A 13,984-nucleotide genomic window follows, 5' to 3' on the forward strand; every position below is an offset into this window, starting at 1 on the left:
TCCTAGAACCATGTGGTACAAGAGAAGCTGTGTCAGTCAGAGGCCCAAGCATCACAACTAGGGAGCAGCCCCCACTCACTGCAAGTAGAGAAAGGCCACATGCAGCAGTTAAGACCCAGCACAGCCTGAAATAAACAAATAAGAAACATCTCTGATTAAGAAAAAAAAAATACTGATTTCTAAATAGTCTCTGATTGTTTAATGACATTGCCTGGAGTTAGATGAAACTCTCAGAGGAAAATCAGACTTAAAAAAAAAAAAACATAAAATAAGTTGGCACAACTATATTGGGAACTAAAATCAGCAAGAGGTAGACAAAGAGGTTATAGTGTGTTAAGGGCTGAGAATAGTGTTGCATTGGAATTTCTTCCCTTTCATTTGAACTTCAAGGTAACAAGGTAAACTGAAAAGACCATGGACCTGACCTGAATCTAACTCCCAGATCTCCCACTCACTATCTATATGTCTTTGGGCAGGTGACTTTTTTTCTCTGGAGATATAGTTTTTCATTTGTAAAATGGACATACTACCTATCTTTAAGACCCCTGCAAGAATTATAAATAATGTTTATTAAGTGGCTAACACTTTGCAAGCATTTGACAAAAAAAAAAAGCTAGTATTATTTACCTTTCCTTTTTCTGCTGTGTCCCAAAATAATCTCCAATCTTGATTATTCAAACCTCTTAAATATCTCTTGAATCCCCCCAGTTCTATTATCCATTCCCTGCTCTATCTGCCATCTGGATTACTTGTCAGTTTTCTAGCAGTAGTCCCTGAATCCAACTGAGAGTGTTATTTTGTTTTGTTTTTTAAAATTTTGATCCAGTTACTCTCCAGTTTAATAGTCATGAATAGTTTCCATTGTCTTTGAGATTAATTGCTGAATTCCACTGTTTTGGGGATTAAGCTTCCCTGTCTGGTTCTGCTCACCCTCCAATGTTCTCTTTGCCACCAGACAACCTGATATTTTTTCATTGTCTGCCTAGCACATTGAGGAGACAGTAGCAAGGAAGACAGAAGACAGTGAGTGCATGGCAAGTATGCTTGAGTGCTCAGTTGCTTCAGCCATGTCTGACTCTGTGACCCTATGGACTGTAGCCCACCAGGCTCCTCTGTCCATGGGATTCTCCAGGCAAGAATACTGAAGTGGGCTGCCGTGACTTCCTCCAGGTAATCTTCCCCACCCAGGGATCAAACCCACGTCTCCTGTGTCTCCTGCATTGCATGTGGATTCTTTACCGCTAAGCCACTGAAGAAGCATGGCTAGTATGAAGAAAGGTAAAATCTTTGTGAGTAGCAGTAAAGTACCTGGCAGATTTATTAGACTGGTACTGTTTTAGGCTTAAAGATCATTCATGGGTCAGCAACTCTGTGCTAGACTACAGTAACTCTTAAAGCACAATATTGACTCCACAGTAGAAATAATTTCTCCTGTGTGTATTAAGTAGTAATATTTTTTCTCAATATGAACAGTGTTGTTGTTTAGTTGCTAAGTCATGTCTGACTCTTGTGCAACCTTATAGAGTGTAGCCTGCCAAGCTCCTCTGTCCATGGGATTTCCCAGGCAAGAATACTGGAGGAAATAAATACTCAGAATGGAAATACCCTGTCCATTTCCTTCTCCAGAGGATGTTCCTGACGCAGGGATCAAACCCACATCTCCTGCTTGACAGGTAGATGCCTTACCACTGAACCACCTGGGAAGACCATGAACCAAGAGTATCTGACTCAAAACACCAAAACAGCAAGAGCACAGAGTAAATTAAATACAAAAGTTAGATGATTTCTGGAGTTTGGATGCTGTCAGGAGACGTAGGAAAGCATCTTGCTTGTTTGATCTATTTTGCAAAGAGTGGAAACTTAAATTGCAGAGACATTGAGAGCTAAAAGAACAGAAAGTGGTCACTAATCCTCAAAAAGGATACAGTGGTCTGGATTAGGCAAACCCAAATCATTTACCATTTTTCAATGACCCAGTACCTGGTCAACAAAATGCTAGCTTTGGATTGGGGTGAAGCACTGCCCTGAGTCAGGGAATGTCCCCACAGAGAGCCACTCTGACCTGTGGCTAGGATGCTGGACTTGCTGGGAGCAGCTGGATGCTGGTGCTGTTTCACATGGCTATTACACAGCTCCATTAGTTGAATAAGAAATTATTCCATCTTAAGCTTTCAGCATCTGGGCTCCCTGGGAAAGTCCAGTTGTGCCCCCCACCCCACATGCCAGCCCTCCCATCTCCCGTACCTCTTCCAAATTCTCCTAGCAGCCATGCTGCCACAGCAGAGATGAGATTAGGTCCTCTGCACCCCTGAGCCAAACTACACAAGGACAGTATCAGCTGGGTAATGAGAGCAGTGCAGCTGCTCTGACCATGGTCTCCAAAGGTCCATAATGGCTTCAAGAAACTGGCACTACTTCATAGCAAATGACTATTTACAGTCTTTGACAAAACTCATTCCAATGCCTCTTTTCATTAATACAGTCAATTAATTTACCAGTGTCAATTATTAATACTTTCTGAGGTTATGCTATTTTCATATAGCTTTTCATGTCCTTCATATGTTGACACAAATAGATTTTAATTTAACAAAAGCGGAGACATCACTTGCTGACCAGTTCCATCTACTCAGAGGTTGGAACTTATCTTCCCAGAGCCTGCTGGGAAGCTGGTGGGGCACGAACTCCCCCAGGGATCCCCAGGAGGATCTCAGCAGGAAAGGAGGCAGCCTACTGAGCCAGCCCTTGGGTCCTCTCTCTCCAAGGCAGGCAAGGGAACAGGGTTCTTCCAGCAAGCCCAGGAGCCCCACAGTGCCTCTCCCCCAGAAACAGATGTGTTCTTGGAAGGTTTTCTTTTCTTTGTTTTAATCAAAGGATTAAAACAATTTTAATTTACTAGTGTCAGTGATTTTCTGAGATTATCTATCTTCATACAGTTTTTCATGTCCCTCATATACTGACACAAATAGGTTTTAATTTTGTGCTCATAGAGAAAAACAGGACTACAGGAACAACAACAAAAAAGTGATGGGACAGATTATAGTGAAACTAGATTATCAAGACAGAGAGGTCTGAATCACTGAAAACAGAAACACCCAGGCTTACCTCCAGAGTCAATGGTAGCCTGAATCATGGAATGGTAGAGCCAGATGAAAACAGTTTCATCTCTAGGGCTCCCCAAAACCATTTCACTTCCCACTCTCCAGTCACATTCCCTCCCATTACATTCAGAGAAGGTAAGTCTGGGTCAGGTAGTGCAAAGGGCATAAATTTGCTATACCATAAATGGGTGCAAGAACCACCACTTTGCTTTATTTCTCTAAATCAAACAAAATTTGTCTCTAAGCCCTACTTCCCCAAAAGATGAGTCAACGATAGTTTTTTGAAACTTCTGTAGGTAATCCCCTGCCCAGAAACTTCCACCATCTCAAGAAACAACAGAGTCCAGAAAGCTTGAGGAAGACCTTAGAGTTTCAGTCCATCACTGAGATGTTCATACAATAGTTATTACCCAAGTTGACACGGTTCACTGAAAGACAGAAGCTCCTTCCCAAATCTTCATTGATTCCCAAGGTGGGCAATTCGTGTTCGCTTTCCCCAGCAGTTACAGGCCATTCAAGAGACCTCTTGCCATCGCTCTGGGCCCCACATGGGAGTGGGATGCAAGGTCCTCCCATTTTTCAAGCACGATATCACTGTCATCTTAGGTCTCTCCAGACTTGCCTCTTCAATTACCCCTGGCCTCAGGAAATCTTTCTCTCCAGCTTATCCTCCTTCAGTGATATAATCTCCCAAATGAAAGCCTGGATGGGACAGAGTGTTCCAGGAGCTTGGCAACTTGTCTTTCACTCCAAGAATTATAAATTCTATCCTTACAAGAGTATTTTTTAGACTTTTTAATAAATTAACTATACAATAAAAATGATCCTAACCAAACAGCATTGTTCTGAGATATTCTCTCATGTTTCTCTTTATATAACTTACATGCCATTTTAATCCAGCTCATGAAGCTCAGTGAAAAATAATATTTAACTCCTTTCCATTGAAGCTTAAGAGACCACTGATCTGGATACAGATGAACTACATAAGAGAAGGTTAATTTTATTTATTTATTTATTTTTATTAAAACGTAGTCAATTGAGAAGGTTAATTTTAAAGTTAAATGGCAGAATAATTCTACCAATATAGCTGAGTTCATATACACAGAGGAATGTTGAGGACTTCAAAAAAAAATCACTCTATTTTTAGTGATTCCGCACACTCCTCTCTGTATGTGTAATTACTTAGTATTTTGCTAATTGCAAAAGTAATATATGCTGAAAGAAGAAAACTTGGAAAATGCCAAAATATACAAATTAAATAAAAATTCTGAAGCATATTCATAGATAATCATTGTAAACATTCTGATGTATATCTTTTATATCTTTTTCTTACGTAATACATTTTAAACTTTTTTCCTTTTAATATATATATTTTATTGAAGTATAGTTGACCTACAATGTTTCAAGTGTACAGTATGGTGATTCAGTCATACATATACACCTATATTACTTTTCAGATTATTTTCCATTATAGGTTATTACAAGATATTGACTATAGTTCCCTGTTCTATACAGTAAAACTATGTTGCTTGTTGTGCATTTGTTTTTTTAATTAGAAATCTAGCATTCTATTCATACTAAGTCAAACAAGTGGAATCAAATGTTGTAAGTTTTTTAGCTAGGTAAACATTCACAACTTTTAAAATATATATATTATAAATACTATTTATATAATATGTTTACAAAAGCTTTTCTACTATGCTTGATAAAGGCTTGAGAAAGAACATTGATAAAGATAAAAACAAGATGGGAGATATTGGAAAACATAAGCTAAATGAAATGGGAGCACTGAATATGAAATTTAAAAAGTGAAACAAACTAGATACAAGTAAAACATTATCATATAGTCCAGTTGTTTTTAAACATGGCTGCTCATTAGAAACATATCTGGAGTTTTGGAGAAAAAAACTTTACCTGGGCATTTGTATTTTTCAAAAATTCCAAGATAATTCTGATATACACCTGGATTTTAAAAAGTTATTACAGGTTTTTCTATTAAATGGTAGTTTTAGGGATATAGAATTCTATTATTTTGTGTAGACCAATCATGATACAATGGTATTAAGTGAATAATTACATAACTACAATAGTAAAAATGCCTATCAGTTTTCACAATCAATAGCCAGACAAAAAATAAAAGAGAATTACAGTTGCAAGCCATAATGGAAACATGATTAACCTAACAGTATAAAATAATTACATACAATTTGGGGAGTTAAGTACAGTGATGTTATAAATGGAAATGCATACATGCACATGTTTTCATCCACCCAGTCAGCAATGTCTTTTGGTTGGTGCATTTAATCCATTTACATTTAAGGTAATTATTGATATGCATGATCCGATTACCACGTTCTTTGTTGTTTTGGGTTTATTTTGTGTAGATCTTTTCCTTCTCTTGTGTTTCCTGCCTAGAAAAGTTCTTTTAGCATTTGTTGTAAAACTGGTTTGGTGGTGCTGACTTCTCTTAACTTCTTGTCTGGGAAAGCTTTTGATTTCTCCATCAAATCTGAACAGGAGTCTTGTTGGGTAGAGTATTCTTGGTTGTAGGGTCTTCCCTTTCATCACTTTGAATATATCGTGCCATTCCCTTCTTGCTTGTAGAGTTTCAGTTGCAAAATTAGCTGATAATGTTATGGGAGTTCCCTTGTATGTTATCATTTTCCCCTTGTTTCTTTTAATATTTTATCTTTCTCTTTAAGTTTTTCAGTTTGATTACTGTGTGTCTCTGTGTGTTCCTCCTTGGATTTATCCTGCCTGAAACACTCTGTGCTTCCTGGATGTGGTTGACTATTTGCTTTCCCATGTGAGGGAAGTTTTCGGCTATTATCTCTTCAAATATTTTCTCATATCCTTTCTCACTCTCTTTTCCTTCTGGGACCTTTATAATGCAAACGTTGGTGTGTTTAATGTTGTCCCAGAGGTCTCTTAGACTATTTTCACTTTTCCTCCCTTTTTTCTGTATTCTCTTCTGTGGCAGTGATTTCTACCATTCTGTCTTTAAGTTACTTATCCCTTCTTCTGCCTGAGTTATTCTGCTATTGATTCCTTCTAGTGTATCAGTCATCTCTACTTGTTCTTTAGTTCTTCTAGGTCTTTGGTAAGTATTTCTTGTATCTTCTCCATTCTGTTTCCAAGATCCTGGATCATCTTCATTATCATTATTCTGAATTCTTTTTCTGAAAGATTGCCTATGTTCTCTTCATTTACTTGTTTTTCTGGAGTTTTATCTTGTCCTTTCAGTTGGAACAAAACCCTCTGCTTTCTCATCCTGATTGACTTTCTGAAATATGGCTTTCATTCTAGCTGCTGTGGGATTTTGGTTCTTTTGATTCTTCTGTCTGCCCTCCATTTAATGAGGCTAAGAGGCTTGTGTAAGCTTCCTGATGAGAGGGACTAGCCATGGGAAAAACAGTGTCCTGATCTGGTGGGCAGGACCATGTTCAGTAAAGCTTTAATCCAGTTATTTGCTGATGGGTGGGATTGCACTCCCTCCCTGTTGGTTGTTTGGTCTGAGGTGATCCAGCCCTGGGGTTGATGTGGCTCTATGGTAGGGTTAATGGACACCTCCAAGAATACTCACATTAAAGGGCACCTTCCAGGACTGCTGCTGCTGGTGTCCCAGTCCCTGTGGTGAGCCACTGCTGACCCACACCTCCATGGGAGACCCTCCAACACATTGGATTGTGACATGTGACAAAAAGTGGATTTTATACAACAACCTGCAACATGTCACAGACAGCATATAGGTCTGCTTCAGTCTCTTATAGGGTCACTGTTCCTTTCCCCTGGGTCTTGGTACATGCAAGATATTTCCCCCCCACTTTATTTATTTTTTTGAATGAAGGATAATTGCTTTACAGAATTTTGTGGTTTTCTGTTGTACCTCAGCAAGAATCAGCCATAGGTACACCCATGTCCCCTCCCTCTGGAACCTCCTTCCCATCTCCCTCCCCATCCCACACTTCTAGATTGTCACAAAGCTCCTGTTTGAGTTCCCTGAGTCTTGCAGCAAATTCCCATTGGCTATCTATTTTACATATGGTATTGTAAGTTTCCATGTTACTCTTTCCATACATCTCTCTCTTTCCTTCCTTCTCTCCCCTGGTGTCCATAGCTCTGTTCTCTATGTCTGGTTCTCAAGATTTTTGTTTGTGCTGTCCAATAGTAGAGTCTCTGCTTCCCCCAGCCTTGTGGAAGTCCTGTAATCAAATCCTGCTAGACTTCAAGGTCAGATTTCCTGGATTTCCCTGTCCCTTTGCCAGATCCCCAGACTGAGAAGCCTGATGTGGGGCTCAGAACCTTCACAAAAGTGGAGAACTTCTTTGGTATTATTGTTCTTCAGTTTGTGGATAGCCCACCTGGCGGATATGGCATTTGGTTTTATCATGACTGTACCCCTCCTATACCAGCTTGTTGTGGCTTCTTCTTTGTCTTTGGATGTGGGGTATCTTTTTTTGGCAGGTTCCAGTGTCCTCCTGTTAATGGCTGTTCAATAGCTAGTTGCAATTTTGATGCTCTTGCAGGCGGAGATGAGCACACATCCTTCTACTCTACCATCTTAAACCTTTTTTTAATTGTAAAATACATGTGTATATTTTTAAAAGTCAAATGAGGTGTTATAAATTTAATGATAAAAATAGTCCTGACCTTTCTCATCCAATTCCCAACAGCAGAGGCAATCTCTTTCAACTTCTTTAGCTATTTTTAATAGGTTGGTACATGGGGAGGGAGGAGGGAGGAGGGTTCAGGATGGGGAACACATGTATATCTGTGGCGGATTCATTTTGATATTTGGCAAAACTAATACAATTATGTAAAGTTTAAAAATAAAATAAAATTAAAAAAATAAATTATTTACACTTACAAAAAAAAAATAATAGGTTGGTACAAAAGTAACTGTGTTTTTGAACTGTGAATTTTAAGTCATTATAACTAGGTTCAATCACATCTTTATTAATCAAAATAGGAACCATTACTGTTAACACATTTTTGCCAATGAAAAGCATTTGTTTATTTCTGTAGCATAAAAATTTATGCTTTGGATGGCTGACTTTATTTTTCTGGGCTCCAAATCACTGCAGATGGTGATTGCAGCCATGAAAGTAAAAGATGCTTACTCCTTGGAAGGAAAGTTATGACCAACCTAGACAGCATATTAAAAAGCAGAGACATTACTTTGTCAACAAAGGTCCATCTAGTCAAGGCTATGGTCCGTCTAGTCAAGGTATGTATGTATTCATACATACAGTGGTCATGTATGGATGTGAGAGTTGGACTATAAAGAAAGCTGAGCACTGAAGAATTGATGCTTTTGAACTGTGGTGTTGGAGAAGACTCTTGAGAGTCCCTTGGACTGCAAGGAGATCCAACCAGTCCATCCTAAAGGAGATCAGTCCTGGGTGTTCACTGGAAGGACTGATGTTGAAGCTGAAACTCCAATACTTTAGGCACCTGATGTGAAGAGCTGACTCATTTGAAAAGACCTTGATGTTGGGAAAGATTGAGGGCAGGAGGAGAAGGGGACAACAGAGGATAGGATGGTTGGATGGCATCACCGACTCAATGGACATGGGTTTGGGTAGACTCCGGGAGTTGGTGATGGACAGGGAGGCCCGGTGTGCTGCAGTTCATGAAGTCGCAAAGAGTCGGACATGACTGAGCGACTGAACTGAACTGAACTGAAAAGCTCTGCCTCCTGCTGGTTGTGGAAGGGTTTTCCCTGCAAAAAGTTGTTGAGTTGCTTGAACAAGTGGTAGTCAGTTGAGAGGTCAAGTGAATATGGAGGATGAGGCAAAACTTTGTAGCTCAATTTGTTCAACTTTTGAAGTATTGGTTGTGGAACATGAAGTTGAGCTTTGTTGTGGAAAAGAATTGGGCCCATTCTGTTGATTGACCTGAATCAACCTGAATGCAGGTTGCAGGTATTGCAGTTTTCAGTATATCTCATTGATTTGCAGAGCATACTTCTCAGATGTAATGGTTTCACCAGGATTCAGAAAGCAGCAGTGGATCAGACCAACAGAAGACCACCAAACAGTGACCATGATCTTTTTTGGTGCAAGTTTGGCTTTGGATAGTGGTTTAGAACTTCTCCATCCAGCCACTGAGTTGGTCATTACATGTTGTAGTATAAAATCCACTTTTCATCGCACGTTACAATCTGATTGAGAAATGGTTCATTGTTGCTGCATAGAATAAGAGAAGACAACACTTCAAAACAATTTTTTAAATTTTTGGTCAGCTCTTGAGGCACTCACTTATTGAGTTTTTTCACCTTTCCAGTTTGCTTCAAATGCAGAGCGAACATAGAAGGGTCGACATTGAGTTCCTCAGCAGCTTCTTGTGTAGTTGTAAGAGGATCAGCTTCGATGATTGCTCTCAATTAGTGGCTGTCAACTTCCGACGGCCAGCCACTGCACTCCTCAATGTCAGGGCTCTTTTCTCCTTTGCAAAATCTCTTGAACTACCACTGCACTGTACGTTTTTTGTCAGTTCCTGAGCCAAATGCGTTGTTGATGTTGTGAGTTGTCTCTGCAGCTTTATGACCCATTTTGAATGTGAATCAAAAAAATCACTTGAATTTGCTTTTTGTCTAATTTGTTTCCATAGTCTAAAATAAATAAAAAATAAATAGCAAGTAAAGTCATTAGCAAAAAAAAAAAAAAAAAAGAGAGATAAAGCAAGAAAGGCACATCAAAATGATGTATAACATAACCACATTTATTTAACAATGTATTCTAACATCAAATGGCAAAGTTCAGCAATGCAAAACTGCAATTACTTTTGCACCAACCAAATAGCTTCTTTAGTTATATTCTAGTATTACAGCCATATGGCTTCCCAGGTGGCTTAGTGATAAAGAATCTGCCTGTCAGTGCAGGAGCCACAGGAGACTCGAGTTTGATCCCTGGGTCAGGAAGATCTTCTGGAGGAGGAAATGGCAACCCACTCCAGTATTCTTGCTGGGATAATCCCATGGACAGAGGAACCTAGTGGGATACAGTCCTTGGGATTGCAAGGAGTTGGACACAACTGAGCAACTGAGGACACACACAATTACAACCGTATGTCATAAGAGTATGATTATTTTACTCATTTTTGATTTTCAATCATAGATACTCTTTATTTATCTCCAACAAGGAAGATGAGGATTTAGCTCTCTCAACTCGCCTTGCCTTGTTCCTCTTTATAAGCGTGTACAAATACTCACAGATGAGTATAATATGATCTTATAGTTTGGTTGTATTTCTATTCTTAAGTTTCCTGGTTTCCTTGGAATTAACAATTGGCTTCCTTTCTGTTTGCTTACTTTCCTGTGTATTTATGCATGTATTAATTCATTATCCAAAGTCTCAGCCAGAGTTGTCAAATTCCTTTCAATAGGTTCAGACATTCCTGGTCTTTTTTTTTTTTTTTTAAGCTGGGCTATAACACATGTATTCTAAGATTTTTTTAATTGATTAATTGATTTTTATTTTTTGGTTGGGTCTTTGTCTCTGCAAGGGCGCTTTCTCTAGTTGTGGTGAGGAGGGGCTGCTCTTCATTGCCATGTGCAGGCCACGCATTGTGGTGCTTCTCCTGTTGAAGAACACAGGCTCCAGGTGCTCCAGCTCCAGTAGCTGCAGCGCATAGGCTGCAGGGTCTAGAGGGCAGGCTCAGTAGTTGCGGCACACAGGCTGAGTTGCTCTGTGGCATGTAGAATCTTTCTCAACCAGAGATCGAACCCGTGTCCCCTGCATTGCCAGGGAGATTCTTATCCACTGTGGCACCAGGGAAATCCTCCAGGACTTTTTAAAGTTGATTTTTCCCCAGGGAGTCCACAAGGATACGGTTCCCTTCATTTTGATAATTTTCCTTCTCCTCTCTCCTGTATTAGCACTCTGTTACTAGAACCCACATCTTTTATCTTATTTGCTCTTTTGAAATTTTATCTACTTATTTATTTTTTGTCCAAGTTGCATGGCTTTTGGCCCTTATGCCTTTTTATAGTACAATTGTTTTAAAGTGGCAAAAATAAAATGTTATTAACAGACCCAAGTACCTTTAGTTTCTCTAAAATGAAGTGAAAAGAAGATAAACCTATATTTGACAATGTTTCAGCATTTCCTCTTATCTGGAAATGAGCTAGATATTCAATGAATATACATCATTTAAACTAAGGTTACAAAGAGTTTGAAAATGTTTTTTAAGCAGACATATTTTATAAAACATGATGAGAGTTGCAAAATGTATTTACAAATATTCCTCCCACTTATATCCATTTAATTCATGTGTTCTTAACACTTATGCTTGAGTTGCCATGAAAATTTAATGAGACATTAAAAATTAATAATCATTTTAAGTTATTTTTCTTGTTGAAAAAACAGGCAAGTAGCAAAAATCACAGAAGCAAAGAACTTAAAAATTTAAACATGGCTTTTCTTCCTCCTAAGATGTTCACATACATTAAAGAAATGATTTTTATTGTAAATTTAGTTCTTAGGTTGAATTTACAATTTTATAATCTCAAGCATCTAGTAGAGATAACATAAACTTATTTGACATCTTAATTTACATAAGTACTTATATTTTCTTTAAGCCAATTAAATAGAGCTCTTTCACAAGTTTTTATGACTACTATCCAGAGGGAGAAAAATGTCATATGTACAGAACATACATACATAAAGGTACATAGACATATAGATATTAACAGATGGAAACAGAGATCTTATAACTTTCATTTAAAAATTTTAGCCATGTATCAAGTACAATAGTATAAAACTCACTAGCTTATAAAGGATTTAATGGTGTTTCTTGCAAATGGACCAAGTTAAGTTTACCCCCTCAGATGACTGAAGCCTTTTGCTAATATTTTCAGAAAAGTCTATTAAGAATTTTGTCTTTAATGAATAATCTTGTAGAGCCAATGGGCAAAATTTGGGGCAAAGGAGCTTATGAAAATATCAAATGCAGTTTGTTCTTTTTAAAAAGTCTCTCTTTTTTGTTTGTTTCTAGTGCCATGATTGCTTTAGTCAACAATGATCTCTTTGGATGCTTACATTTCAAAGATATGGTAAGAACAATAGTTATAAGGGACTGAGAAAGGACTGTAGGTTTTATATGAGATGGAACTCAAGGGCTTATTTGTCTATTTTCAGAAATCTAGGATAATTCTATAGCATTTTTCTTTTCTTTAACACTAGGAATTTATAGTTCAATGATTTTTTTTTTTTTTTTTGTAGTGCAGGCCCAAAATATAGGAGGTCTGGACCTGGTGGGATCTGCTATATAGAATAAGGGACATTAAATCAAATCTTCTTGTGCATTTTCTGGATCTTTGTGAAATCTATTCCTTGGCTATCAACATTTAGGTAAGTTTTACACCTGCTTGAGAGATGTCGGCAGTTCTTGAAATTTATCCTCTTATCTTCCCCTCATAATCTTGTTAAGAAAGTGTGTGTGTGTGTGTGTGTGTGTTTCTCATACTAACCAAGGTGCTATTCTGTAGCTATTTCTCTGTTGTCTTTTTTTCATCTGATCTTTCCACTGGTATCAATAGGACATTTATTTAAAATGAGAGCTGTCTTAAAAATCCTTTTAGGTGTAAAAGTCCATCTTCAATATACCTATTTCAATTGTGACTCCAAACCAATAAGTGTTTTTATGACTTGAAACCAATATTAGGGCTTAGCCATGGACACAAGAGTCATCTCCTAAGAAATGTAGCCCTCTCAAAATGCAGAGCCCCCTCCAGAAAAGCCTAAGAATGCCAAAACTTTTCTTGTCATAAGTGGCAAAGAAACCTCTATCTCCAACAAAGTGAGACACCTTGAATCACTATCCTCCTAACCTGAGTTACCAGAAGGTGATACTGCTATGAGAGTTTTTCCTTCACAAATGAGGCAACGAAGGTAGAGGCCATAAAGGGCCCTTATGATTTAAGACAAACTCCCCTGATAGCCAGCATGTTTGGACAAAAAGAATGTTGCCTGTCACTTCATGTCTTCAGCTCCTAGCTGGCTGGCTAGCTGCTGGTGCAAGTCTGACAGACAACCTGAACTACCTCCTCCCCACCACCTCCCCACTGGCAGAAGCCAGAGGGAATATTCTCACTGGTTACAAAGCCAAGTTCTCAGGATATAAAACAAGACAAATGGAGATTCTCACCTTATGGTTGTTCATCCTTATGACAAATGACAGAGACAAAGGGAAACATGATTCGTTCTGGAAAGCTAAGGATCAATAACCATAGGTGTTGATTACCAAAACCAAATTCACAAAAGTCAAAATTCAAGATCTATTTTCACAAATGCTTTTCTCCTGCCAGTGTGAATTTGAATAGGAATAGACAAGGAGAAATTGTTATCCTCTTTTCTTGACTGTGCACTCTAGATAGAAAGCTGGGAGACTGAAATGGTAAGAATTCTTACTTTCTGCTGGTCTGTTGTTGGTTATCCCATATCTCAACTGCCGTCTCCAGGGAAAGGGGAGCATTCCAGCCTTTCACTGTCCCATCTTCATCACTAGAAACTGTACAGGAGGAAAAATTTGTTTCCTTTTACCTTTTTTAAATTTTTGGCTGGGGCTCTGTAACGAAAGACAGATTAATAAGATAAAAGCAAACAAGTGTATTAAAATGTACGTGCTACATATGCTCTGGAGAAATGCAGGGATGAGTAACTCAAAGAGGTGGCTAGAATTGGACTTACCAGATCATCTTAACCAAAGAACAATATATTTTTATGGGACTACAAGACAGAGTGAAAGAGTGCTAGGCTTCTAAGGTGCCAAGTTGTGGGGTAGTAAATACATCAGAAACTAAGAGAAGATAATAGCTAGTCAGTAAAGGTTGCTTTCTAGAGTCCTATGATCCTTTCTTGGGGGCTAATAAGTGTCTGGGGCTG

This window comes from Bos mutus, chromosome 5 (genome assembly GCF_027580195.1).
Source record: "Bos mutus isolate GX-2022 chromosome 5, NWIPB_WYAK_1.1, whole genome shotgun sequence".
Lineage (NCBI taxonomy): Eukaryota > Metazoa > Chordata > Mammalia > Artiodactyla > Bovidae > Bos > Bos mutus.